The sequence below is a fragment of the Anomalospiza imberbis genome, chromosome 10 (genome assembly GCF_031753505.1).
Source record: "Anomalospiza imberbis isolate Cuckoo-Finch-1a 21T00152 chromosome 10, ASM3175350v1, whole genome shotgun sequence".
NCBI lineage: Eukaryota > Metazoa > Chordata > Aves > Passeriformes > Viduidae > Anomalospiza > Anomalospiza imberbis.
The window spans coordinates 20,933,163-20,959,779 of record NC_089690.1 but is presented as its reverse complement, the minus strand read 5'-3'; the positions used below and the strand labels follow the sequence as shown (position 1 = coordinate 20,959,779).

At 47.2% G+C, this 26,617-nt stretch overlaps 1 long non-coding RNA gene across 1 annotated transcript in view; it reads left to right on the top strand.

Annotated features, from left to right (window-relative positions):
- LOC137480180 (uncharacterized) overlaps window positions 1–26,617 on the top strand; it is a 222,304-nt gene that overhangs the window by 4,539 nt on the left and 191,148 nt on the right. The window lies entirely within an intron of this gene.

Genomic DNA, 26,617 nt, shown 5'->3' with positions numbered 1-26,617 from the left:
CTCTCACAGGAGTGGGTGCTGTGAGGCTCCTCCTTGGAGGGCTCAGAAAGCATTTCCATTGTTTGTTTTTTTTTTTTTCCTGCACGTACATAAGTACACCTGGATAATGAGAGATGACTGATAGTAGAGGGAGGTTTGCTGAGGGGGATGTCACTTGACAAACAAATAGGTTTGTAAGGGGCTAAAATGATATTTTCCTTGCTCATCCAAAATTAAACATAAGCCTGCTGGGTGATCCCTTGCTGGTTCACCTTTTGTTTCAAACAAAACAATAGCAGTCCAGCCAAAATTCCTGTCTGATGGCAGGAGTGAGCATGTTCCATTGTGGTTATCACCCAAATCCCCACGGAGCAGCCTGAGATTTTGTCAGGACTGCTGCAAATGCTCTGGAAATCTCCTGGGCACCTCCAAGAATGCTCTGTACTGAAGTTTGCAACTCAAGAAATTGTTGGAGAGTGGAAGGAAATAAAGAGCTTGCTTTGATTCTTTTAAAACAACAGCAGCAGCTGGCGTGGGGACTGCCCTGGGCTGCTTTTGGATATATATATTAGCAGGGATTGAATGGAATGGAAGCTACTGGAGATTGTGAGGCAAGGGAAAATGTTTTTCTAAGGAAGAGAAATGGTAAAACTTAAGGGAGGAAGCAGAGAATGTGAGACCTTGAACCGAGCCTCTTTGGGGAGAGGGGGATGAAATAGGAAAAAAAAAAGTGCCCACTTGAATAATAGACTAACTGGCGACCTTGAACATATATGTGTGCATAATGAGAGTGAAACAAAGGGCTGCTGAATATCAGGCATTCTTAGGCTGCAGAATAATAATCACAAGTGGCAAATGTAAAAAATAAAAGCACGACGTATAATATAACCAAAGTAATGGGGACCTGAACCAGCGGAGATGAGAGGAATGATGGAGGCTTCAGCAACAGCCTGGGCTCCTCAATGGCCCAGCTACTGCTTGAAGCAAAGCCAAGATTTTCATGCTGCTCCAGGAGGACTTTTTTTGATATTTTATTATCTTGGACCAAGTGGAAACTCCATTTCTTCTGCGGAGCACTGTCCAAGTTTGGGAAAGGGGAGTTTTCCAGGCTGGTTCTGCTCCCCAGCCGTATCCAGCCCTCCTTGTCCTGCATCCCAGATGGCAGGGAACGGTGATGCCCATGGATGCTGAGGGGTGGCATCAATTCTTGCCAGTGAGGGATGTGGCTTGATGCTGATCACTGCGCTCCATTGATCTGGCAAGGCCAGTGGATGTAGGGATTTCCATGGAAAAGTGGTATTGCTCTCAGTTTGTTCCCAGAACTCACCACAGCTGCACATCACTGTGAAGCTGCAAGTGCTCTCATCCTGCTTCCTGCTGTGGCCTCTTAGGCAATTCCTCAAGTCATCTTGACCACTTGGCGATTGTCTGTTCTTTGATTTCTTCTGGATTGTCTGTTTCTTTAGCTCACTGTGAGTGCAGTTCAACCTAGTGCTCACCTGCAGCAGTCCCTGAGCTCTGTGTGATTTCTGAGGCTGCTCTTCTCTCTGGGGATGAGGCTATTTGATCCCAACCTTGTGCTTTTCCTGCCCATATCCTGTATGCTATAGACCCTTTTTCCGTCATATCTTCTGATTAGACTTGAGTACCTCCAGGAGAAATGTCGTAAATGCCTTCTCCAGATTACCAGTGAAGATGTGAGACTCCTCCTGAGGTTCTCCTTGGCATGTAACCCTTGTTTGGTTTCTCCTAAATAGCGGGGCAATTTGAGATGGACATTGAAAGATCTCCTCCGAGACCTCCGCTTTGTTTGGGGTTTCTCGGAGGTTGTGAGGGATGCTTTACATTAGATTTCTTCTTCATCCTTTCTGTCCTCAGAGCTTGTTATTTTGTGCCCAGAAGAGTTCAAAAAATGTGTCGGTGTGGTGCTTGGGAAAGTATTTAGTGATAGCCCTGGTTGGACTCGATGTTCTTAGAGGTGTTTCCAGCCTAAATGATTCCAGGGTGCTCCTTCAATTCTACCAAGGGTCACTCCCCAACATCCCTACAAGTGAGACAATCCAGCATCTCCCAGATCCATCACCTTCCCAAAGTGGGACCCTCTGGGGACTTTTTACAACAGAGATGGAAATTAGCTGGCCCTTTTCTCTGTGGAGCTGGATGGGTTTTGGGGCTGAAGCCACTAAAGACTCTTAGAGAAAACTTCAGCCAAGTTTTGCAAGGCTGGACATTTTTTTGTGGGTTTCCATCCTCTCAGGACGCTGGATCCTCCTGCTGGAAGACCCATTCCTTCACACTGCCCAGTTACCCTGGGCCTGGCTCCCACTGCCTGGTGTGGATCCGTGTGTTGTCCTCATTCTTCAGACCACAAAAGATTAAAGATAATACTGATACTAATAATACAAACCCGCCCTTGTGAGAATGGGCTGCCGGAGGTATTATGCCAGAGAAAGGCTCTGTGAAATGGCTTGGGTAATTTACACTCATTAGGAGGAGAATGCAGTAGATTAAAGGTAGCAAGGGTGAATAGCTTCCCATTTTTGTCAAACTTGCCTAACCTTTTATTCACCTGCTGAAGCCATTATTTTATAATAATAAAAAAGAGGAGAAAGAGCCTTGCATGAACTTGGGGAGAAAGGCAGAGAGTGCAAGCTAGGAGCTATTTTCTCAAGAGAGAGAAATACAGCATTATAGATTAAAGGTGAAAAGACAGCCCTCATTTAAATCAATCCACCTCTCCGAAGCATATTTATTCACAGATTAATTAGAGTTGCAAATGAAAATGATCTGGTTGGTGGGAACATTATTGAGGCCTTTAAAGTGCGGGAGTGAAGATTAAAAGGAAGCACACTTACCCTTCCCTTATGATCTGAAGAGGAGATCAAAAGAGTTGGTGTCAAATTAACAGCCCTGATGATTTCTCTCTTCTTCTAGGCCTTGTTTATTATCTCAGGCTCATGTTGGTACACGCAGGAGGAAGACCTGGTTTCCTGAGATGCCAGTGCGGGAGGAGTGCGGGGACCCTTGGAAAATCGGGGCAGTGGGAAAGTCTGCAGCTGCCTGGCCAGGGAATGTTTGTGTGCAGGGGAGCGACACCTCCAGACCTGGCCTGTTGGATGTCATGGAAGGGAGGAAATGTTCATTTATGTATTGGGGTGTTGTAGGTAATTGTTCAAGCTACCACACTTGTCAATGAACCAACCATGGCTAACTGAACACCCAGCCTTTTCTGAGTCTGTGGGATGGATTTTGAACTTGCTGTTGGATAAGAACCACAATTTTGCTCTTCTTGAAGGGAGGGCAGACAGACTCAATCCTTGTGAGCCTCCACCAGGAGCAGTACAAATACAGCAAAGCAAGGAACAACATTTGGATCCTTTGGGCAGACACCAGCAGAGGCAGCAGTCCCAGGCAAGAGTGTTCCTTTCCATGTGATCTGAATGGGCCTGGAGGAGACACAGGGAACTCAGTGCAAGCTCCAGTGTAGCCTGGTTGGAAGCAGAGAGATGAGACCATGCAGAGCTGTCAGGGAACATTCCAGCAAGACCCATCCCACTAAAGCTCCTTTCCCATTGGATCACAGGAGCTCACTGGGGGAAGATGGTAACTGGCTGTGCCTGGAGGCAAATATGCCATTGAATCCCAGAAGGGTTTGGGATGGAAGAGGCATAAAGCCCATCCAGTCCCACCCCTGCCATGGCCAGGGACACCTTCCATTATCCCAGGTTGCTCCCAGCCCTGTCCAGACTGGTCTGGAACACTTCCAGGGATGGGACAACCACAGCTGCTCTGGGCAACCTCTGTCAGGACCTCTCCACCCTCACAGGGAAGAATTTATTCTCAACATCTCATCAAGGCTGCCCTCTGACAGAGGGAAGACATTTCCCCTTGCCCTAGCATTCCAGGGCCTTTAAAATATAAAAAAGGCAAGGAGGTATATTGTGAGAATTTTCCCTAAATATGGCTCATCTTTCTTTTCATGATAATTGAAGGCTGGAAGAGAAACATCCCCCATAATCCTGTTTTTCTTATACGGTGATCTTACCTGTGCAATGACTGCTGCAAAAACTGATCTCTGTCAGCACAGAGCAGCTCTGCTCTGGTGCTTTGGATTCACTCCCAGCTGTCCAGTGAGAACCATGGCAGTGCAGACAAGCTCAAAGGGTTGTCTGACTGTGGTTGCCAAGAGGTCTCTCACTTTGCAAGCCAATATTAGAGGTGCTGTATGTTTAGCAGGAATTCACTCACTGCAGGAATTTGTAATTTTTTCTGAGCTCTGTCAGAAATGAGAAATGAGAAAGGGAGAAGTAGCAGAATCCTCTGCTGCCAGCGTGGGCACCAGGAAACGGCCCTGGAGCACTGGGGGAAGGAGGAGAAGTAGCAGCCTGAGGTATTGACTGGCTCCTTCTGCAGCCAGACAGAAGCTCTCATAAATGACACCAGTTTGGGAGCTTCCTGGTGCTCAGTGCCTGCTCCAAGGGCTGATCATGGCTCCAGAGGTGCTGGAAGGGCACAGAGGGGAGGCAACCCAGCAGTCTCAGCTGAGATGTGGTGTTGTCTCCAGCTCTGGACCTGCTGCAGCTCCAAAGGGTTGATTTCATCCCGAAATGAGGACAAGGGCAGTCTTGGCTGGTGTCTTGGTGCAGCCTGCAGGGACTGACAGTTGTATCAGCAAGGCTGGAGAACCCCAATGCACCCAGGATCCCAGTTTGTGTCAGGAGAAATGAGCTGTCCCTGTGCGCCAGCAGGACGAGGTGGAGGCTTTCCTGAGCCCATATCTGAAAGGTTTGAAATGCCTACACCATCCATCTTTCCTTGCTCCCAGTGCTTGGCTGTGTACAGGGGGTGCTGTGCCATGAACTCCTGGAATGTGGTATTTTTCCTGAAGGTCGAAGTGGGAGGTGTGAGTTGGGTGCCAATGGCAGGGAATGTTTGGGACTGGCTGGCTCCATGGAGCCATGGGCACTGCTCATGCCAGGCACACTTCCCAGGTAAGGGATTGTTGCACCTAATGCTCCATTACCACACAGCCCTCCTCATTTGCTAGGTCACCCCAAGGGGATTTGGCATTCCTTGTGCACTCAGATTCTAGGTCACCCCAAGGGGATTTGGCATTCCTTGTGCACTCAGATTTTCCTTGCAATTGAGTTCTTCCTCTGTCAGACACCCAAATTCTTCCACTCTCCCTATGAGGGACAACACAAATCTGGTGGAGGGGGAGGAGGCTTGGCCCTAGTTCTTATTAATTATTAAATAATTTTTAATTTTTTAAACTGCTCTCTGGCCATGCCAAAATCTTGGCATTCCAAGTCTGAGGGAGGACTGGAAATGCCCATTCCCAACTGTGTGGGCTTAGTGAGGATTCCTCCTCTGTGCCACAAGGCAGAGAGCACTGCAAGCACAAGAAGAAGCATTTTCCCAGTGGGTGCAGCTCCTTCCTGAGCTCTTCTGTGTGTTCAGAAAAGATTTCCATGGAAGAGTCAGCTCTGGCTTGTGTTGGTGACTTGGGAATTGCTCTGCACAGGCTGCAGTGGCATTTCCAGTTTAAAACATCCCCATGAAGCTGAGTTTGCATTTGGATGTGGATGCAAATGAGAACCTAATCAGGTTTCTTTTCCCATAAATATTTTGTTTCTGCTTGGAGGAAACAAAGCACCTGTGTGTGGTTTGTGCTGAGTGTTCTGCTCTTATTTGGGTTTGATTTCGACCTGCCCGTGTAGGACAAATGTTTTGCATCCACAAGATTTAAATGAGCTGGGAGACTTGTTCCCCTCCCAGCCCTGCTGACAGGTTCCAGGCTGTTTGCAGAGGCTTTCCTGAATTGATGATTTCTAGGTCAAGGAGAGTGTTACGTTTTTTGACCGTTTGTCTTGTGTTAATCGCTGTCAGCCCTGAGATTTATGCATGGATAGTGACAGCAGATGGGGTCACTTTTATTAGGAATTCACACACCAGGCAGGGAAAGGCAAAGGCACGGGGGCCTTTGCCAGGTAGGCTGTGGATACGCAGGGACTCCTGCCCTGAAAATATTTCTGGTTTTAACAAAGCTTCATTTTGTGGATTTTCATGACTTCTTGTAATAAATGAATTTACATAGAGGTGTTTTTTTTTTTTTTTTTTTTTTTTTTTTTTTTTTTTTTAATAGCTTTTATGGGAAATTATCCCATTATTGCCCAACATTCATGTCTGCCTGAGTGGATGATTCTGAGTGGATTCATCCTGCACTATCAATTGGATTCAAAGGGTATCCACCTATATTCCAAATATACCATTGCTTCTTGCAATACAGACCACTAGAGCCAAATAGCTATTTACATCCCATTTTTTTTTTCCTGATGGAAAGAAAATTTGCAAATCTGGAGTGGCCAAGAATTCCAGAATAAATCACTGCTCCCAAGTGGCATCTTTTGCTGGGTTGGAGGTGGTGCATCCCTTGGCAATCTTTAACCCAGTGTACAGGTGGCTGTAAAACTTCAATTCCTAGGTAATTTAATACCTTAATTTTTATTTTTTCCAGAGCAATATAAACCACATTGTGTTTTTCTGTGTGGTGAGTGTGATGATTCCAAGGAGCAGGGTCCACAGAGGCTGCGGAGGAAAGGCCTGGAGCATCTCCGTGCCCAGGAAAGGCTGAGGGAGCTGGGGCTGCTCAGCCTGGAGAGGAGCCCCAGCTGAGAGGGGCCTCAGCCCTGGCTGGCCCTGGGTGCAGGGAGGGGCAGAGCAGGGCCCGGGCTCTGCTCGGGGGCCAGCAATGGCACCAGAGCCACGGGCAGGGACTGAGCCCAGGAAGTTCCACCTGGACACGAGGAAGAACTTTCCTGGGCAGTGACGGAGCCCTGCACAGACCGCAGAGAGCGTGTGGAGTCTCCCTCACTGGAGATATCCCAGAGCTGTCTGGGCACAGTGTGTGCCATGGGCTCTGGGATGGCCCTGCTGGAGCAGGGAGGTGGCACCAGGTGACCACTGTGGTCCCTCCCAGCCTGGGTCATTCTGGGATCTGGGATTTGTCTCCCTTGCATTTCATTCCCCTCTGTTCACAGAAATTTCAAATTTCCAATTTCCAGGCTTTTTCTGAGTTTAGATCTCTTCTCTCCTAGTCTAGATTTGTTTTCACACATTTTCCTCATCTCATCTTTACTTGATCCACCACATCCTTGGGGCCCAGATCTTGTTCCTCTCCTTTTCTTTCTCTCCCACGACACTGTCCCATTTTTTCACACAGCTGTGGGAACACAGCAGCACCTTTTCAAGTCCTTTCTTTAAGATGGCCTGAACAAATCAACTTTAACCAAAGAACTGTGGTTTGAGATGACTTCCAAATGATTTTTGGAGCAGTGCATTGTGATTTTGAGCCCTGCAGCCACCCAAAAATATGTGATGTGGGGCTATAAGGTTGTATTCTTGTATTTTCCTAAAGAAACCTCCATGCTGTGCATCAGCCTCTGGTTTTGGGGATGTGCCTTGGTGCAGATGATGGAATGTGTTGGGACAGGGTTCATTGGGGGGTTAAATCAGCTCACTCTGTCACTCAAGGGGTGGCAGCCACCAGCTGCCACTGTTATCCCTGGGACACCTGGAAAACATCCCATGCTCTTCTGGTGGGTAGGGAATGGATGTGAGATGTCCCAGCCAGAACCTCATCCTTAGGAATGAGCATTCTCTCAGCCCACTTGGAGCTATGGGGAAGGGGATGAAAGAGCCCAGAACAAACATTTGGTGAGCAGGTATGGGAAAAAAAAAAAAAAAAAAAAAAAAAAAAAAACAAAAAAAAAAAAAAACAGGGGAAAAAAATCCCTTTGGAAGCTCCTGAGGCCTGGAGTGATGCAGAGCTGTGGTTAATGGCCACTCCCTGAGGTTTCCCCTCCCATGGAGCACAATTGATTGCAGCGAGATTACGATGCCATTAAAATTCACTCTGCCCATAAACCAATGCCGGGGAAAATGCTGACGTTTATAGCAGCTCCTACAAGAGACATATTTCAGAGCAAAGTGAGTCCTAATGCAGGAACTTTATTTAGGTAAAACAACATCCAGGGAGGGGGAGAGAGGAGGAGGAGAGGTGGTAGCAATTGCAGAGAATTTTATTTCTTTCAACTAATGGGTATAGGGATGCTAAATTTAAAAGACATTTTTAATAAATCTATTGGCCTTTGACAAAATCAATCCAAACCCCATAAACCAAGAAGTCACCCACTTGGTATTAATGAGGCTACATTTGCATTTATTTTTCCTTTACACTAGACAAACCATTAATTTCGTGTTTATGCTTCCTTTGAAGTCTGAATGCTTGGAGATAGATGGCCACATCAAGTCTCCTGCTGCTACATTAATATTTTGCTATAAATGATAAATTTGACCATTTTCTACAACACCCCTTTTTTCTTTAAGAAAGCTGAGAAAATGCAAGCAATAAGTCTTAAGCCCCTGAAAGCTTCGCTGTTTTTTTAAATACTCTGCAGTCATTGATTATTAAAGCAGTCATAGCTTTAACTTGGACTTGCATTTGATAGCACCCAGCATTCTGCTGCTGTAAATTGAGAGATGTTCATTAACCAATAAGGGGCTCCTTTTTTGCTAATCATCTTTCATTTGACCCATGGAAAAACTGGACACGGCCAAGTCTCTGCTGCCTCACCCCCTCCCTGGCCTCTGAAGGCCCCTCCTCACATGTCTGGGTTGCTTCCATGTAAGTTAAGTACATCCCTGTGCTCCATCAGGACATCCAAGGTGCCTTTTCCCAGTTTTGCAGTAATTTACTTTTTTTTCTTTCAGATAGTTACTTTTTTCTTTCTGGATGTTCTATTGCCCATACAGGACACCAGGAGCCTCACAAAAAAACCCAGCTCCTAGAAACAAAGGGAAAGGCCTTCTGAAAACCTTCCAGGATGATGGGCAGGAAGGAGATTAAACTTCTGCAAGGACTCTTGGAAAGGTCTGTAATTTTCCAGAGCCTGGACTCTTCTCCCAGACCCAGAAAAGGGTACAAGTTTGGTGATGCTCCATGTGCTCCTGCCTGATGTGGGTCTCAGGATGGGTTTCATGAGCTCTGTGTGAGGACTCAACCTCTCCCAGGTGGAGTGGGATGGCTTGATATCCAAGAGAACTCCTGCAGCCAGTGCAGGGAGTTGTGTGGCAGCAGGGAAAGCTTGGGCATCTCAAAAACATTCCAGGTCCATGTTTTCTTGAGGAGCACAGACTGACAGGCAGAGGTTAGATCTGAAAAACCCTAAGGAGCACAGATTCCCTAGAATCCCTAAGGATTCCTAGGCCGGTGTTCACATCTGAGGGATGTTGCTGGGTACAGTTACCTGGGCTGGGGCACTGTGGGGGATAAGCCCACTCAGGTGGGATTAGGGAAGGGGTGAACAGGCCTCCTCCTCCCAGCAGGTCAGACCTTCTCCTGAGACACTCCTAGGAGCTGCCTGAGGACTGGCCAGTGCTTGCACAGAATCCCAGAATCATGGAATGGTTTGGGTTGGAAGGGACCTTATAGCCCATCCAATTCCACCCCCTGCCATGGCCAGGGACACCTTCCACTATCTCAGGTTGCTCCAATCTCCATCCAGCCTGTCCCTGGACACTTCCAGGGATGGGGCAGCCTTGCACGTGTACTCTTGCAAGGATTTCTAGGCTATCAGAACCTCAGCTGCCAAAAAAGAGATTTTGTGGTCTGTGTTTCTTGATTTAGGTGCGTAAGTCCTTCCTTTTTCACTGCCACTATCTGCAGGTGGGGAGGTGGGATGGGAGAGGCAGATCTAGAGGCATCTCTGGGGTCCCAGCTGAGGCTGAGGCAAGCCCCAGTGTGAACTGTATGTCTGCAGCAAGTTGGCTTTTGGTTTCCTTCCAAATTCCTCTGGCAGCACATTGCTGATCCATGCCCTCCATTGTGGGATGCAAACGTTGCATGGGATGCAGGGATGTCCAGTGTTCTGCAGTGAGACTGGGGATTAAGGGCTTCTTTAGCTTCAGCCTCTTCCCCCTCCCACTAAATCTTTTATCTGGTGTCTGCCAGGTCTCCCAGCAGCTTTGGTGGTGGAGGATCTGAGCTGTGTTTTCCCCCTCTCCCGAATCCGAGCTGCTCTCTGCACATACTCCCTAAACAAGGAGCAGGGCCCTGAGCACGAATTAGCAGATTAAACATCACTTTTTTTGTGGGTTGGTTTATTTTATTATTTTTTATGAAGCATCTTTTATAGCTATGCTGGGGTTAGATTTCATCTAACCCTTGTTTATTTTCTTTGCCAGCCGGAGTTTATGGAGGAGGGAAGGGATGTTATATCAATAGGGGAGTGGCTATTGACACTTGCTGCTATGAAGTGCCTTTATGTGCTTTCAAATGGCAGGATTATGCTCCGGATGGCTCCGTGCCGAAATTGTCTCCTGCTCCATTAACAGCTGAGATATGGAGGCGTGAACTGAACGTGGGGGTCTGACATGAAGGAGGGCTGAATATTGAAGGGCTGAGTTGCACCCACTCTGGCTCTTTTCCCTTTTCTTTTTCCTTTTTTTTTTTTTTTTTTTTAATGAAGAATTCCTACTTCTGAGGATATGCTGAAATTCAGCCTTCTGGGATTCACACCTCCCTTCCAGCAAACCTTTGTGCAGCACAGTCCAGTGCATCTTTGCTAAGGACTCCTGAGGGTGGTGAGAAAACCTTGAGAACTGGTTTTTAGCAGCTCTAATTTCTCCTCATTCTCATTCAGCTATTTCGTGTTCAGCTCCCAGTGTCTGGACTTGGAAGGTTCCCATGTCCAAGCTTCACACCAAACCAGTTTAATGAGAAAAATACTTAAAACAACAATAACGCCTGGATTCAGGTCATGAAAAGATGGGATGCTTCAGAAAGAACATGGATCTCAGCAGAGTCTCCCAATTTGGGCAGCAGCTCCGCTGAACACAGTCCTAAGGCAGGGTTTGTGCCCATGGATCTCTCCCAGCATCCAAGATTTGAAATTTGGTGCTCAGCCCTGCTCCAGCTGTTGCTGCCTGCTGTCCTGCCAGCTGCTCACACTCTGCAGGCAGTGGATGTCCTCTGGATACATCCATGGATTTTTGCCTTGCCCAACAAGTCTGAACATGCTAAAGATCAAGTGAATGTGGTTGGCACTTCCCGTCAATAATTAGAAATGAAAGCAAGCATGAAATAAATGTCTGGGTTATTCTCATGAAAAATTGAGACTCAAGCAAGGATTTCAGAAGCCAGGCTTCTGCCTTTCATTTCAGATTTTGGCCTCTTTCTGCCTTTGAAAAAAAAGGAAAATATAAGTGTAGTGTCTGGGAGCTGGGAACCTCTCCTGCCCCAGGCTTCTCACTGTCATTGATGTCTCCTCTCATGCCACAGGGATACCAGTGCTGGAAAAGAGCTGAATCTGGTGGACAGTCTGGATCACTAGGGATCCTCCCCACCCCTTCCACATGCTCTGAGAAGGGGGAGGTTAACTGAGGAGAAGATGTTTCCCTGTATCCCTTAAAATCTGCCTTTGAACAGAGCTGACTTTGCAGCCACAAACCAAAGGAAACCACCCAAGCCACAAGAACAAATGGAATAATAAAGCCCAGATAATTTGAATGGGTGTGGTTATTAAGGGTTTTGCTACTCCTTGGGCCTGTTAACTTGTCCTGCCCAGAGGCAGTGCATCCTGCTTGGAATACCTAACTTTGGATCACTAGTTTTTCCCTCTGGTCATCCGCTCCTGCTCTGGTTCCTGAGTTGTGAGAGAATAAAGTTACCAGCATCATCCCAGCTTGATCCAGCCTGAATTCTCTGCCAGAGCTTGAGCTGGGCTGCTCAGAGGAGCAGCAGGCCCATACTGGTGGCCCCTGTCAGTCCTGATTCTGCTTGTGCAGGGAAATGGAGAAGAACCTCCTTCCTACAGAGACCAGAGAACCCCAGAATGGTTTGGGTTGGAAAGGACCCTCAAGACCATCTCATTCCACACCTCTGCCATGGACAAGGACACCTTCTAGCAGAGAAGGCTGCTCAAACCCTCATGTAGGTGATCCATGACCTGCAGGATGAGGCACTGGCAGATCACCTTACTCCAGATAATTCTGTGGAGTGGTGCCACCAATCAATGCCCTTGTCATTACATGATTCATTATCAGACCTCAGGATCTGGACTTTAGCTGCTCCACGGGTCAGAGTCATCATTCCCTTATTCCTGGACAGATCAGGAGCACTTTTTTCTGTTCCCATTGCCCCCTGGAGCCAGCACCTTCTCAACCAAGGAATTTTAGGAATGGGGGAGCTATGAGGTGATCCAGAACACCCTGTCTGTGCCTTGCTCCCACTGCAGGGAGGGGAAGATCCCAGAGATCCCACGTGCTGCAGGCTTGTTTTGCTTAGGGTTGGATCCCTGCCCAAAAAAAGCTGCTTGAGGACTCTGGTGCTGCAAACCTTTTCCATCTCCTCATGAGAATGGTGACCTGGACTTCCCTCCTCCATCCCAGACAAATCCCTTTGAGTCCTAGGGGTGAGTGAGCCAGAGCCACAGAGTCCTGCAGCTCTTCCTGCTGGAGGGGACGTGAGCTGTGATGGGTTCTGCCCGTCCTTTCAAACCAGAGCCAGAGAGATGGGAAGGGAGGGAAATGGGGGAAAGGGGGAGGAAGGAGACACAAAGGCTGAGGCTTTGCTAGAAAGGGAGCACAGCACTCCCCAGTCTAATATCTGCCCTTTATTCTGCATTACAATATCTGCAGACTTCCAGACTGGACACGATGCCGGAATCAAGGCTGAAATTACTTTTCAGCCATTCATTCATAACTGTTATGTTTAAAAAAAAAAAAAAAAAAGAAAGAAGAAGAAGGAAAAAAAAAGAGGGAGAGAGAAGGTGGGGGAAACAAAAGTAAATACAAAAAGAGAAATGTTAACATGTGTGGCACAGAATGTGTATGGCAGACAAAGCTCTGCTTGTTCTGCCACAAAGGCTTTGAAAAGCAGGTGTCATAGCAGCTGTACAAGGTTAAAGCACAGGGACCATTATGTACAAAATGAGGGAGTCTTTATCCACAGTCTGCTTCAGCTCTTAAGAATGTGCTTCCTATTGTGCCAGTGTTTGCTGGAAGGACTCCATCTACACAATGGAGAAATTTTTCATTCTCACCTTCCCCCCAACCTCCGTTCCACCATCCAAATCTACAGTTATGGATATAATACAGACCTCTGGCATTCAAGGTCCTCATTGCCCCACACTTCTGAAACAAAAGCTATTGTGCTGCACCATGAAAGGCGACTGCGGCAGAATAAAGCCCTTCAGCAGAGGACCCTGAGAGAGTATTTGTGAGGCTCTCTCCAAAGTTAAAATCCGGGTGAAAACAAAACACTTCCAATTAAAAATGTTCCCTCATTTTGTTTTGTGTGGTTCATTTCCTTTGCTCCCTCTCCCCCTCTCAGAGATGTCCAGAGAGATCCTTGTACAAAAAGGCAAGTGACCTGTCCTTGTTTTCATTCTCAAAGGGAAAGATGGAACAGCAGGAATACACAATTTGGGAGACAAACAGCATTATTAAAAGAAAGAAGTTGGAAAGCAGGCCAGGAAGCATCTTCTTCCCTGTGGGCAGTGTGCTCTGAAACACAAGGTATGAGCTCAGCAATGACACACATTTTTTGGTATTAACAAAGGGCTGACAGGACTATCCCATTCCCAGCTTTTCCATATCCTTCCCCACAGCACATCCAGCAGGCCTCAGGTGTCTCTAGAGGGAGCAGGACAGATGGTCCTGACTTTTATTACCTGACTTGTCCCCTGGGCTTACCTTTTAGGCATAGAAGTGTCACAGGCATGGACCTGGCTCCTGTTGTCTGTCCCCAACCCAGACCACCCCTACCAAAAATGAACACTCATCCAAACCCTGAAGCCACTAGAGGTCAGTGAGCACTTTGCTGTCACCCCCAGGAGATGCTACTGGGGTAAACCCAACCTGTTATTCCAGAAATATTCACAGAATCCCACAATGGGCCAGGATGGAAGAGACCACAGTGGTCACCTAGTGTCACCTCCCTGCTCCAGCAGGGCCATCCCAGACCACATGACACAGATTGTGTCCAGACAGCTCTGGGATATCTCTAGTGAGGGAGACTCCACACCCTCTCTGGGATCTGTTCAGTGCTTGGCCACTGCCCAGGAAAGAAGTTCTTCCTCCTGTCCAGGTGGAACTTCCCAGCCATCAGTTTCCCATTGCCTCTTGTCCCTAGGCACTGAGAAGATTGCACATATTTTCTCTCTTGTGCTGCCACTCCCTTCTTTCCATGGGATGTGTCCCCATGTTTGTGGCATGATCCTTACGGCTTGCACACCCTTCCTGGGCTCTGGAAGCATCGGGGTGTAACTGAGGAGGCAGCACGAGGCTGGAATCTGCTGAAGGTGACTGAAATGAGGGGGATATCTAAGGAATGTTGAGCTGGAAGGGAATCAATGTCCCCAGGGTGGTGATTCACCCCCACAGAGGGTACACTGAGGTGGAAACTCCTGGCTGTAAAGGGGGTGTGTGCAAAGGTTGTGGTTGTGTTAGGCACCCAAGATCTGTGCCTCAAATTTCCCACATTAATCAGTATCTTTGGGATTGGAGAGCAAAACAGGGAAGGCAGAGAGAGTTTGAGCTTGATTTGTCCATATCTGGCTGTTTTCAGTATGAATTTTGTATACAGTGTGTCTGGTGGGGTGTGGAGACAGGCAAGGGAATCTTTGGCTCAGCAGCTCCTGCAGTCCATGGCGAGCACGACTCACTGTAATTAATGTCCCTTTGAGAGCACTGCCTGGCCTGTGACACCAACCCCAGCCAGACTGTGCAGCCAGGATGCTGACTGCAACTTGCACAGGTAAGGATGAAGAATTAAGCCCCAGAACCCTTGCACTCCAGCAGGTGACAAAGGCTGGAGTTGCTCTTCCGTCCTCAGGCGCTTGGGTGGGAGCTCAGGTTCCAGCTGGGAGTCCCCAGGAAAGGATCCCCTCTGGCTCCTCTCCAGTGTCCCCAAATCCCTGATGGCCTCCCCTGCAGTGGGAACGTCTTTTCCATCAGCGCCTGCCCAAGGTTTTGGTGCTGCCTGGGACACATGTGACCAGGTGCTGGTGTGACACACTGGTTGTTGAGCTCTGTGCATGCACAGCCTTGGTGATGTCTACGGGTGTGATTAGAGTTATAAATGCCAGGAGTTAAGGACAGGGACCAGGATGGAAAACCAGAGAGGATGTGTGGAGGGTGGCCCTCCATAACCAGGATGGCCACAGAATCCCAGCATGATTTGAGTTGGAAGAGACCTTAAAGCTCATTCAGTCCCACCCCCTGCCATGGAAAAGGACACGTCTCACTATCCCAGGCTCTCCAAGCCCTGTCCAACCTGGCCTTGGACATTCCAGGGATCAAAGGGCAGCCACAGCTTCTCTGGGCACCCTGTGCCAGGACCTCAGACCTCACCACCCTCAAAGGGAGGAATCTCTTCCTAGAGACTTACCAGCTTCTCTTGACACTGTGCCATCAAATGAGTTATAAAACTCTCTTGAGGAACCTTGGTCCCAAATTGTGAGAAGCATTTGAGCTTCTCTCTGTGTGCCCCTGAATGGGTTTCATTTATGTTGTATTTTAATCACCTGGGTGCTTTTTGAACCCTGCTTTTAGGGAGATGTTGCTGTCACTGTACCTTTATCAGGTCTATTCCCAGCTGGATTTTCCTCTGGCATTGGTGTTAGCACCCCACCCTTTCCAGTGCAGTGACAGTGACACTGGAGGAGTTAATCCCAGCTGACAGCTGGACGATTTCCATGAGCCCAAGAGTGAATTAATGCCAGGAGTGGGGGAAGACTGGACATCATGGCTTGGCTTCCAGACACGGAGGTCTTTTGAATATGAAACCAAACACTTGGGACCACTGAGGCAGAGTGACAACTGCACTGCCAGTTCTTTCTTTGTGACACAATCATCCCCCTTTCAAGGGGTACAAATGTTCCCTAGAATGAAGATCCAATGGCAAATAGCCCATGAACAGTTTTTCTGCCTCTTGGCACTATCACCTTCCTCAGGAGAGACTTGGATTCATAGTTCTTGTGTGGTTTGTGGGCAGAGGGAGAAATGGAGCTGGGAAAGCAGCTGATGTCAAGAAATGAGCTAATGAAGGGAGATCACAAAGTGTGCAACCCCAGACGCTTCTATCTTTCTCTCCAGTTACCTTGGTAACTGGGTAGTGATATGATGTTGCTTGGTTTTGTATCCTGCAAGTAAAAGAAGCTCAAAGTACCCACCACTGACAAAAATATTGGGAAGATATCACATTCATCTACAAAACAACAATTAAGTTGTGGCCTTGCTAGATGCTGTACAGAAGGGGGGATGTATCTCCCCCAAAGCCTGGATGAAATGACTTCTATTTTCCTATGAGCCAGCAATTTAGTGCAGCTTTTTATGGGATTTCTCAGGGCCAAATCAAAGGGATCACGCCAGGACAGCTCTTTTCAGGGACATGGCTCACTGAGGCTCTACATCCTTTCCTCTGTAGTCCTTTCTGCTGATGATAATGTTGGTTAAAGGCAGATATGGGTTCCTGGTGAACAGAAATGGGCTTAGACTACGTGTGATGGACTTTCTTAAGGGGGATGTGGAAAACCCAGCAGCTCCCAAGGGTGTGGAGACGTCTCTGACATGAGGAATGACATTTGGTGTCAATAGTGGGCCTAGGCAGGAGTGCACCCAGTGACCTCTGTGGCCAAGGGGCTGGACTCACTGGTGCTGCCAGGAGTTCATTCTTTCCCCCAGTTCTCAAATACTGAGGCATTTATTCTCTCCAAGGGGGTCAGCAATGCTGCTACATCCCAGTAACTTTCCCCAACACTCCTCCAGCTCTACTCAGCCCCAGTGGGTGGGATGGTTTGGAGTGGTCACAATGGAAATGGACTTTTTTCCAGCCACTCTACCTGACCAATCATCAGCTCTTGCTGCTGTATTCCTCTTTCCCAGCTTTATCTGTGGTCCCCAGCCCTGAGGTCTGGAGTAACAGTGTCACCCAGGTGTGTCCTGGGTGTCCTGACACCCATGCTGTCCCACAGTCTGGAGAAATCCATGGTCTGTTTCCCACTGCTTTGCTCCTCCTGGTCCAAGCGTTTCCTTGGTCTCCTTACAAAACCTGCAGCAAATTGCTGAAATTAAATTCTCCCTGTAAGTCAAAGACTCAAAAAGGAAAAGGAAGTGAGAAAAACAGTTGAAAGGGGAAAGATTCACCCAGGAGGGGAGGAAGCAGTCTGCTGAGGAGGAAAAATGCCCAAATAACTTATTTGATTTTTAATATCATGTCCTTCCCAGCCTCTGCACCTGCAGGCATTGAAATGAGAAGGGAAAAGTCAGGCTGGGAATCTTGTCAGCTCTGGATGTAAAATCTGGATAGCCAGAATTTTATAGGTAAACCCAGAGCCTCTGGGGGAAATGGGAGTGTTATCTTCGCACCAATCTCTTTTGCCATTCCCATGCTTCCTTTGCTGTTCTGCAAATCCCTTGAAGTGGGACCTGGGGACTTCGATACTCAGTGCCAGAGGGAAGAGGTTGGTTTTAAAAGAGGATATCATGGAGAAGGTAGGACTGGATCCAGGGAGCTGTCTCTTTCTGCATCCAGGTGGAATATCAGAGGCCCCAGGGGGCCGGTGAAGGTCTGTAACTAAAAATTCCAAACCTGGCTTCAGGAAAAGCACATGGCTTGCTTTTGGCAATGCTGAGAAGAAGTTAAATTTGATTTTAAAATATCAAATAAACCACATTTCTGGCTGGATATTCGTTTGACCATAGCTTTAAACAGGTAGAGAATATGGTGAGATTTGACGTTAGGAAATTCTTATCTGTGAGGGTGGCAAGGCCCTGGCACAGGGTGCCCAGAGCAGCTGTGGATGCCCCTGGATCCCTGGAAGTGTCCAAGGCCAGGATGGACAGGGCTTGGAGCATCCTGGGGTAGTGGAAGGTGTCCCTGCCCAGGGCAGGGGGTGGGACTGGATGAGCTTTAAAGTCCCTTCCAACCAAACCATTCCATGATTCCATGATCACTGGATATCTATATGCATAATTTATATCTTACTTATTTTTTCCAAACACTGACAGTTGATCAAGGTCCCCAAAACATGGAAATAAAAAAAAAAAAGTAGATCAGTTATAGTGCTCTGATTACCAACCTTATTTGCCTGCATAAATCCCTAATATTTTCCTTTTAAAGGCAAAACTGAATTGCTATTACAGAGAGAACAGGCAGAGACAGGGCATAGGCAGCAGCAGCGATTTGAAGCCTGTGAAATCCCTGCACTCCTGGCACGGCCCCAGCCACTCCTGCGTGGTGAAGCACATGGAAAATGCAGATCAGACATGGATGGAGTGGTCCCTGCCACGGCTGGAGGGTGTTTTCCTTTCCCAGTGCCTGGCTGTGCGTTCAGGGCTGCCCAGCCCACGGCCACTGGCGACAGCTCAGCCTGACAAGTCAATAAAAGGGAGGGAAGAGGGAGAAGAGCAACAACGCACTTGAAATGGGCCGGAAAGGCTGCAAAGCCTAAATGTGTAAAGCTTGGCTAAGCAGAGTTTGGGGGGAGGGAGCAGTGATGAGGAGGAGGAGGAGGAAGGTGGGCTAACAGCCTTTTCAAAAATATATTTCTTTTTTAATCAGTGTGCAGTGGTTGTGCAGTGCCTCAGAAGAAGCAGCAGAGTTCTCCCACCAATTAACCCCAGCCCTGTGCTGTGCCCTCAGGGGTGCCCGGCTGTGTGAGCACCCTTATCTTTGTGCCATCTTCTCCGAACGCCAGAGCAGGGGTCTGGCTGGAAAACCGCAGAAATTTCCTCCAGACAATAAAATGATTCAATTTACTGCCCATAATAGAGGGAGTCCGTCAGGCGGGGTGAGGAGGCAGGCTGGTGCTGCATCGCTGAGTTTCTGCTGCCATCCTGTGGCAGCGCCGCCGCCCTGATTTTGCCGGAGAGACTTTTTTTGGATTGAGGAAGATCCAAAAAATCACAGAATCACAGAGAGAATCAGAGAATCATGGAATGTCCTGGGCGGGAGGGCACCCACAAGGCCCACACGTCCCTCTTGTCCCCCCTTGGCCTGCTCTTAGGGCTGGGGCTGCTGCTGGCACCTCCCTGCCTCATGCACCCAAACATTTGGTGCTTTTACCCTGCCAAACTGATGGTTTTGCAAAAATCTTTTGTAGGGGAAGTTTCCTCTGAGTTTTAGGATCTGCAGGGTTAATCTGTGCTCTCTTCTCCACCGTAAAATGTCCTTTTCTTCCCCACCTTGGCTTGGTGTCTTCCCATCACTCCTGCAAATCATGAAACCTCCGTGGATTGTGCAATTCCCAAAGAGACAAAATAATTTTAAACATTCGTATACTCAGGTCACAGCCAGAGATCTTTTTTATTGAGTTCAATTTAAAGCCACCACCCGCCAGACATCCCATGCAGGGTCAGGCTGCTCCCCCAGTGACACAGTGACAAAGTGGGGGGCTCTGGTCACATCCCATCCTCAGGGTCTGCAGGACCTCCTCCTTCAGCCTGGTATCAGGGGGAAATTATTTCCTCAAATTTTTGTGGGGTGATTTGCAAACACAGAACCCTGGAAATACTCTGGATATGGCCAGTGACACATTTACAGGGCTTTTTTGTCAAAGTGATCCCTGCAGGAGAAACACTGTCATTACTTTCCATGTGAAGGTTTTTCGTAGTTCCACTACTTGAAAAAATAATGTAGGAGAAAGAGAGGAAAATAGGGAGAAAAGAATAGGAAAACCCAGGAGGGACTCTGCAGTTTTACCCTGGTTTGTCCAGTGAAGAGAGAGGAGGAGATGGGAGAAGATACCTGAGAGGAGAACAGGATGCACAAATCTTGAAATAATTTGACATTCTTGTCTTTTTTTTTTTTTTTTTTTTTTTTTTTTTTTTTTTTTTTTCTGGAAAATCAACACAGGATGTGTATTAAACACACTAATGGTCTGAAATGGGGGTTCAGGCAGCCTTGAATTAAGGAGATTGCACAGACACATCTCCTCTCTGGAATTATGTGCCAGCCCCACTTTGGTTGACTTTCCATTAATGTTTACCCAAAAAAAACTGAGTTGAGGAATTTTATAAACAGAAAATTGAGCATTTTATAAAAAAAAAAATAAAAAGGATACCTGCTTTTCTTGAAGGAGTAACAGTGAGCAGCAAAGAATACAGATATGACAAAAACAAGGGGGAAAATGGACTTTTCTACAGTGCAACTATGCTTTCCTTTGTGAATGTCTTTTCTACCTACATGGAACATCAATGGATGCTTTTAGTAGAAAAAAAAATTACTAATGATTTTTAAATGCAAATATGCAATGCAAAGGATCTGCAGGCACTACCCCTAATAGTCTGGGGACTTCTTTTCTTTCTGGGCAAGGACTTTTCCTTCTCTTGCAGCGCAAGCATGACCATGGCTTTGGAATTCCTGACCTGTTGGGAAAGCTGACCTAGAGAGGAAAAATAAATCCTGACTCAGTCAGGGATGGTGGAAGAGCTGATTGCTGGCCCCTTGTCCCCAGTGGACTTTGCTGGAGCCTTGCATGGACATCCACCCTCATTCCTCACGTCCTGCAACTTCCCTCTTTTATTCATCCTAAAATCTGACTCATGAAAATCCCTCCTTGTTTGTTTTTACCTCTATGCAGAGCCCTGTAAAACTGACTGAAAGGCACCTTGAGAGGTCTTCAGTCTGGACCACACAGGTTTTCTTGGGAGTAAGAAGGAAACACGTGAAAATAATAATAATAATAATAATAATAATAATAATAATTAGAGTAGTGCCCATGCCCTTTCTGGCTCCACAGTGCAAGAGAGTCTTGCCAGGGTAAATTTTGTGTTTCCAAACGAACTGCAGACACACAATTGTTCACTTCAATGCCAGGCTTTAGGTTCTAGGAAAGCTGAGGGCTGTATTATGTGCAAGCACAATTCCTGAATTTCCAGGGGGAATCTCTTGGTGTTAAAGCAATGAGAAGGAAACAAAGGCTCAGAGAGGAAAGGCTGGGAATGCTGTTTGTGACAGATGTGCCTGAGCCTTTCGATTCTGGCCACAAAGCCTGACACAGGAATTTGCCATCTGTTTTGGCTTTGGATGGCAAAAATCACCCTCCTCCCTCCCCCCACAATGATCTGCTGCTGCTGGAGCAGGTTTAACATGGATTTCTGTGTGTAAGAATGAGGGGATTGACTTGTGATGGCATTCCAGTAGTTCACCTCATGGCTGCAGCATTCCAGGGGTGGGATGGAGCTGCAGGGGTCATTCCTGCTCCTCTGGGGAACTCTTGGCTGAGCAGGAGCACTGATCCATGCTGGGATCTTGCAGACAGATGAGAGGAGCTGGGATGTCACTGTGTTCACTCTGATTTCCCTCTGGGAATCACTTCCCAGGGAATTTCTTCAGACTGCTTGCTTTGGTGGGAATCCATGCTGCAAAGGGAGATTTGGAAATAGAGGCTTTCCAAGAAGGCTGAAGATGAGGATTTGGTCCTGGGATGGCTCAAGTGGATTTGAGCTCAGAGATGGCTAGTGGGGGTCAAGTAGAGGTTTTTTGGTAGTGGCCAGGAGGTTGAAAAATGCTGTGTTTTTGGGAAAATGTGGAGAAGTAAAGCATCAGGACATGTTTCTGGGAAAGTAGAGCACCAGGACACGTGGATGAGCACGACATAGAATTGTGTCTTCTGTGAGCTGTGGGGAAAATAATTTTGTTTCCTGGAAAGTACTGAATGGCAACCTCATCCCTGTCATAAGCTGACCTCAGTTCGGTCTTAGCTCTGTTCCTACCTTGGATGTGGCAACCAGAACACTCCAGCTCTGGACTCCCTGCAGCCTTTCTGCTTCCAGAGGTTTCCAACATCCACTTCCAGGGCCTGGGATTAAAAAACCATTTGTGATTTCTTCAATACATAGAAGCTGAAAAACATCAGAGCTCTATTACCCAAAACTGTGTTGATCTGATTTGTCAGGTGACCACTGCACATTAAATTTATATACTTTAATTTATATAATATGCAGTTATTTATTTTATTTAGTTCTTCCTTTCTACCTCTAACAAACAGGAAACTCTTCCATGGCTTGTTTCCAGTATGAAAATTAATGAAGATGGCAGGATTTAGTATATCAGAATGCCTTGGGATGTTTGAGGAGCAGCGTGACACCACCTCTGAAGTCCTTTTGCATGTAAAATGGGGCTTTTCCAGGCAGGTCCTCCTTCACTGAAGTCGATGAAGTCTGACTGTCTCACAACAAGATTCTGTAATAATAATAATAATAATAATAATAATATCATCATCATCATCATTATAATTATAATTATAACAACAAACCAGTATAGACTGGATGGGGTTGAAATTGTGTAACAAATACAAGAGTAGTGATTATGATTTATGTAGTGACATTATAGACTCATCAAATGGTTTGGGATTAGAAGAGACCTTAAACAGCCTTTTGTTCTTCACCACCTGCACTAAACACCTTGCACTAGACCAGGTTGCTCCAAGCCCCATCCAACCTGGACTGGAACACTTCTATGGATGAAGGGATAACTCCTGTGTCACCCAGAAGTACGACAACAAAAGTATTTGTATACAAATGTGTGAGGAGAAATGGCATAAAGTGATCAATAAATTATTTCAGGTGGAAAATGCCTGTCCATCCAAACCCAGGAAGGAAAGGAGACGAGGCTGGCTGGCAGCAGGAGCATCCATTTCTGGAAAAGGAGTTTATGGAAAGGCCCTGTGTGGTTTAGGAGCTTGTCCCTGGGACTATCACCCCATGCTCCATTGAGGATACTGGCACTGTTTGGGTCACACCACTCTTGTTGTCACTCAGAGCCATGAAGTTAAAGCTAAATACACACATGAGTTTGGGCAGTACTTACCTTCTTGCTTGGAAAGCTCTGTTCCAGGAGATCCGTTGCTCGGGGGTGTATTTAATTGCAGTTAATTGCACGGGTGTTTACCTTGTAATGGAGTCAGTGACACAAGGTCCTGGATCTGCAGCCAGGTCCTTGTTCTTTCTTGCCAGGCTTTAGGCTTTGCTCGTAGATATCTCTGTCTGGGTTGTCTCCCTCCAGTGACTTGATTTATTCCCAAATCTCTTGTTCCCAAACACCAACAGACCTTGGAACAGGCTGCCCAGAGAAGCTGTGGCTGCCTCACCCCTGGAAGTGCCCAGAGCCAGGTCAGAGGGGCTTGGAGCAACCTGGGATAGTGGAAGGTGTCCCTGGGCATGGCAGGGGCTGGAACTGGATGGGCTTCTTCCAACCAAAACCATTCTGTGATTCCATGATCCAGAGAAGGCACATTGGCCAAAGCCCTCCCAACTCGGTCTGTACGTGTGTCCAGGCGCCAGTTCTGGGGACTGCAGCCCCTGGAACCCCCTGTTGAATGCACCTGAGCTGGGCACGCTTCAGTAGGGGGCAGTTTTAAGCCTCTGGTAGAAACATGAAAGGCTGCAGAGTTGAGTTGAGTTGAGGTTGGATAGAAAAAGGGCTTTCCCTAAATCTTTCCCTAAACCTCTGGTGTGACTCCTCCTTAATGCAAACCAGGGAAACAACCAGTGATTCATGATTCTGCTGAGCTCTTTGTGGTGGACAAAAGTTCCACCTGCCCACACATTTCCCCCAGCTCCTCCTGGGAATAGGCAGGGGAGAAACACTTGAGAGATTGTGTGAAGTTCACCCTTCCTGAGAAGCTGCTCATGCTTGGACTTGTCCAAAGAGCTGTTGTGGTGGAGCTCATGAGCTTGTGCAGGGAAAGTGCTGCTCGTAGCTCCTTGAAGACCCTGAGAGCAGAAGCTGTGGGTGTTGTTGTGATGTGTTGGGACAAGCAGGGTGACACTGCTGCCTGCGCCCTCCTGTCTGACCCTGCCCCTCTGAGTCACCCCCTCCACCCAGCCCTCCCTGCAAAACATCCTCTCTCTCTAGATTTCCTTGTGCGCCCAGCATTTCTGAAACAAAGCTGGCTGTGCCATTCTGTGTTGGAGGTCATATCATGTTGGAAGGAGTGACTTTTTGGTGTGGTCTGGCTCTTTTATGGCAGCTGCCTTTCTCACCTCATGACTGACACCGTCAAGTCAAACTTAGTGACAGAAACCATGGCCAAGTAACACTATTAGAACCCTTCAACCTCATGTAGCTAATGAAAATAATAAATAATTTTTTGGGGCCATGTTGCTAAAAAAAGAAAATCGCAAGAAAGTACATTTTGTCTGGACCACAATGTTTTTTCTGAACTCTCCTCTCCTCTCCTCTCCTCTCCTCTCCTCTCCTCTCCTCTCCTCTCCTCTCCTCTCCTCTCCTCTCCTCTCCTCTCCTCTCCTCTCCTCTCCTCTCCTCTCCTCTCCTCTCCTCTCCTCTCCTCTCCTCTCCTCTCCTCTCCTCTCCTCTCCTCTCCTCTCCTCTCCTCTCCTCTCCTCTCCTCTCCTCTCCTCTCCTCTCCTCTCCCTTTCAAACCTCTTCCTGTTCGTGTAAGCACAGTTAGAAATAGAAGTGCCATTTTGAAATGAAAACTAGAGAGAGTTTTTCCTGGGCTTATTTTTATACAAAGTTCTTGGCTTTTCTCTCCTCAGATGTTTAAAAGCAGGCCAGGCAGAAACTTCTCCTGAGCTCATCTGCTGCCACACTCCTCCTAGTTCTGTGTTTTGCAGGGGTTTTGCTCTTTCCAAAAGCCCCAGACAAAATGAGAGCTCTCAAGTTCCCCAAATCTTTTATAAATAACTCATACAGAACTCCTTAGTCCTGAGAGTGGTTAAGCCACCATTCCATGTGGGTTTACCTGATTTCAGGGGTATTTGAGGCTTGTAGAACTTTCCAAGCTCATTTTTCCTGACCTTTGCCAGGTGCTGTGCCTGGCAGTTTATCTCCTTGGCCACGCAGGAGTTCAGGAGGCCAGGAAGGAGGGATGCAAACAAAGGTGTTATTACCATGCATGTTACTTAGCCCTCAATGGCCAGAAGAGAGGCAAGAGTATTCCAGCACAGTGGTACTTTTTCCTAAAAAAAAAAAAAAAGAAAAAAAAAAAAAAAAGAAAAAAGAGGAAAAAGGACTTTAATTGCAGCCTGCAATGTTGTATAAATGGAAGATCTAAGTTTTAATTGAAAAATAATTATAACCACTTAATCATTTTAAATGAGGGCTGTAATTGCAGTCAGTTCATAATAGCCAAATACAGACACTTAGATTCCTGCAATAAAGCAGGGATGGTACAGCTTGATTTGCTAATAGCTCTTCCACTTCTCTCCTCTTTTGTCTCAAAGATTAATTCAGGCAAGGGCTATTAGTGCCGTTAATTGGTTCTGCAATTTAGACCTTGTGCTTGTGAATGAGTGACTGATGCAGACCCATCAGCCAATAATGTGAACACTTTGTCAATGTGTTCCTCATTGTCCGGCTCCGCAGAACTCCCCCGGCAGCTCCTCCGCCACCCAACCCCGGCTCCCCAGAGGGATCAGGAGGAGCAGGGCTCCTCCGGGGTGAGGGATTCACTTAGCTTTAGATAGGTCACCCAGATGTCTTTGAAAGCACGGCTGGCTTATGAATAAAATAATTAGGCAGTCCAGGCGTCCTCCTTGGCAGGGACAAATCCCATATTCAAGAGAAATCTTCTCTACTGTGGTGGAAGCAGGAGTTTCAGTGGGGTTGTGAAGGTGGTCAGGAGATGTGTTAGAGGAAGAGTGGACCCTGCAGGTGAGAAGGGGCTGATGGCTCCGGACAGCACCCCAAGAGGGGTATTCCCGCCAGCAGCAGCAAGGCTAAAGTGAGGTTAAATCACTTAAATCACAGAGAACAGCACAAACTCTACTTTTTAACAGGTGTAATTTCCCACTTAAGCAGTCACAGCATTGGCGATGGGCAGTGGGCACAACTGGAGGGACTTGGAGCAGCTTTCAGTGACATTCCTTATAAAAACACCCAGGGAAGGCTTTGTCCTTGCTGTGTCCCTGTTGGGTGAGATAACTGAGATGAGTTACACAGGACACATCAAGTTTAGGTGGTTGAAGGAGTTCAATCCTTAGCTATTTTCACTGTGAGATCCTCCCAGAGGAGAAAACTGTCCTTTTTGTTAAAGTAAGGAAATTTTTGGTTGGGAACGCTGCTTCTCACACACCAGGACCCTACTCTTCTGCCTGCTGTACATTGGCACATTTTGAAATAAATGGGTGATAATTTGGACAAAATTTGTCCCTTTGCAGGTATCTTGCACAGCCTACCCAGGGATCGACATGTACCAAGTGGAGACGCTTTTTCCAGACCTTCCAAGTTGATTGAATGCAAAGTGAATTTATCCTTTGAGTTAATGCATTGAACACAATCGTTGGCTGCCATGAGTCTTTTCCGTCTCCAGGCGATCCCGGTGGTGACAAACACAGGGAGTGTGTTTGTGCTCTGGACTCAGGCTCTATATTTAGCTATGTGATACTGGGAAAGCTTTCCGTGATTAAGCTCTGTTGACCGATACTGAAAGTAATTAACAGCCCCAACATGGAGTAGGCGAGGTGTGGCACCAGGACTGGGTGTCACTGGGACCAAAAAATGTCTGGGAGAGAGAGCTGGTTGTGAAAGTACGTGAATCACCAATCCTGTTCTTTTGGGGGAAAAAATGGAAAATAGGGTAGTGTTCCATTTAAACCTGAGGACTGT